The sequence below is a fragment of the Schistocerca piceifrons genome, unplaced genomic scaffold, assembly GCF_021461385.2.
Source record: "Schistocerca piceifrons isolate TAMUIC-IGC-003096 unplaced genomic scaffold, iqSchPice1.1 HiC_scaffold_335, whole genome shotgun sequence".
Lineage (NCBI taxonomy): Eukaryota > Metazoa > Arthropoda > Insecta > Orthoptera > Acrididae > Schistocerca > Schistocerca piceifrons.
Genome location: NW_025728554.1, coordinates 45001 through 47500, shown reverse-complemented (window position 1 = coordinate 47500; position 2500 = coordinate 45001). Strand labels below are relative to the sequence as shown.

Here is a 2500-nt window from a genome sequence, read left to right as displayed (position 1 = left end):
GCACGAGCACGCACGAGGCGGTCGCACGCCTTCAGCTCGCCCCACCGGCAGGACGTCCCACGATACATGCCAGTTAAACACCGACGGGCGGTGAACCAACAGCGTGGGACACAAATCCAACTACGAGCTTTTTAACCGCAACAACTTTAATATACGCTATTGGAGCTGGAATTACCGCGGCTGCTGGCACCAGACTTGCCCTCCAATAGATACTCGTTAAAGGATTTAAAGTGTACTCATTCCGATTACGGGGCCTCGGATGAGTCCCGTATCGTTATTTTTCGTCACTACCTCCCCGTGCCGGGAGTGGGTAATTTGCGCGCCTGCTGCCTTCCTTGGATGTGGTAGCCGTTTCTCAGGCTCCCTCTCCGGAATCGAACCCTGATTCCCCGTTACCCGTTACAACCATGGTAGGCGCAGAACCTACCATCGACAGTTGATAAGGCAGACATTTGAAAGATGCGTCGCCGGTACGAGGACCGTGCGATCAGCCCAAAGTTATTCAGAGTCACCAAGGCAAACGGACCGGACGAGCCGACCGATTGGTTTTGATCTAATAAAAGCGTCCCTTCCATCTCTGGTCGGGACTCTGTTTGCATGTATTAGCTCTAGAATTACCACAGTTATCCAAGTAACGTGGGTACGATCTAAGGAACCATAACTGATTTAATGAGCCATTCGCGGTTTCACCTTAATGCGGCTTGTACTGAGACATGCATGGCTTAATCTTTGAGACAAGCATATGACTACTGGCAGGATCAACCAGGGAGCTGCGTCAACTAGAGCTGAGCAGCCGGCCGCCCGGGAGTGTGTCCCGGGGGCCCGCGCGAACACGCAAGCGTCCGCTCAATCATTCTGCAAACAGGAGGAGGCTGAGCTCCCCTGCACAATACACCTCGAAACCCTCTCAGGTCCCGGCGGCGCGCAGCGCCGTCCCAAGTACTTGGTCGGGTTCGAGAGAGGCGCAATCGCCCGGAGTTAGGCGAGTAGACGCTTTCGGTGCGACCACCCGTGCTCCCAACTGAGCTTGCCGCTGCCGACAGAGGCCCGGGAGCGTGCTGTCGTGGCATTGCCGGCGGGAGACAACACGCGCCACCTACGGTGACCGGCAGCTCCAACGCCAGCGCCACAGAAGGACAAAAGCCCCACTTGGGTGCCGAAGCGAACTCTCCCAGCACAGCGCACGCGCCAACACATCCGCACAGCTGCGATACAAACCACCAGCGAGAACCGCTGGGGCGACCGAGCAGCAGACGGCGTCGCGGCGCCGAGCGCCGGGCGGCGGCGCATCCTCAACGCACACAGTCCTCAATCGGACCAGCACACTGAAGATGTCCACCGCGCTTCGCACCGGGCCCGCGAGGACCTACTTTGGCCGCACGGCGCCGCGCGCAGGGTGCGCCGGCGCGCAGCTGCGACGCCTGCCGCGTCCGTCGGCCGGCGCGCCTGCCACTGGCCGCCCCCACCAGCCGGCTGTAGCGCGTGCGCCCACGCACCGCGCGGCCAGCACGCCGGGAGGCGCCCCCTCACCGGCCGGGGACGGTCCCACCCAGCCACCGCCGCGTATCGCTTCACACCCAGATGCCGTTCAGTTTCGTCGGCATGGTGGGTATCGCTGGAACAACCGGTTAGTACCTCAACCTATCGTCGCCATCACCGATTCACCCCTAGCGAGAACAACCGCACCACAACAGGTTACCATTTGTTCATTTGCGTAACTTCACCAGAAAACGCAGGCGTCCATCGCCATTTGCAACTTCAACGATTATTGCATGCCTGTGTCAGGTGTCACGCCACACTACGTCTGCCCACATACACGCAACAAAATGTGCACGCCTAGACAATACGTGGAAGGTGGCCCCCGTACGTATGCGATGTCCATTGCTCGAACGACTGTCAACCGGCCTCTGTAGCATGTCGCAGATATGGAACGCGGTGCACCATGCCATCACGGTGTGTGAGGAGAGACGACTAGGTCCGAATACATCAACAGACAGCTCATGCTGATCGCCATCCACGGCGTCCGTTCCTCCCACACGTCTCTATGGCGTACCACACTGCAATCCAGCTCTCATAGGGAGACGACACGTAGCTGCGTGCACAATATTTGCACTGTATGGTCCGCCGTTTTTGGGCGCAGTCGTTGTGCGGTCACACATGTGCCACGATGTATCATTCAGTACATAAGGACGAATGTGCAGTACAGATTGTGGTTCACGCGTACGACATCAGCGGACAGTTGACACAGGCCGCACCACAACGTAGCCTGAGTACGTCGCATGCGAAGGGCATTGAACATGCAAACTTCTCACCAACCAGCTTGCGAAGGCAGGGGGCAAGGTGGGGACGTGGGGAGGGGCGGCATGTACGTCCTGCTGCCATCCACATTACAGTGTACAGCAGGAGCATGTGGAAAGTGAGCAAGACTTGCAAGGTGTTTAACATGAAGCGATACACAGGGGTGCGGGCAGTGCGAGTAGCGAACTATATTGCGAGGGTT

General features: G+C 58.5%; 1 non-coding gene across 1 annotated transcript in view; it reads right to left on the bottom strand.

The window, feature by feature from the left end:
• The window catches only part of LOC124745819, a 1909-nt gene extending 1140 nt beyond the window's left edge, over nt 1-769 (bottom strand). Inside the window, exon 1 of the ribosomal RNA XR_007011158.1 lies at nt 1-769. This exon is cut by the window's left edge and continues 1140 nt beyond it. This is a non-coding gene — a ribosomal RNA (small subunit ribosomal RNA).
• Nucleotides 770-2500: the final 1731 nt, after the last annotated feature.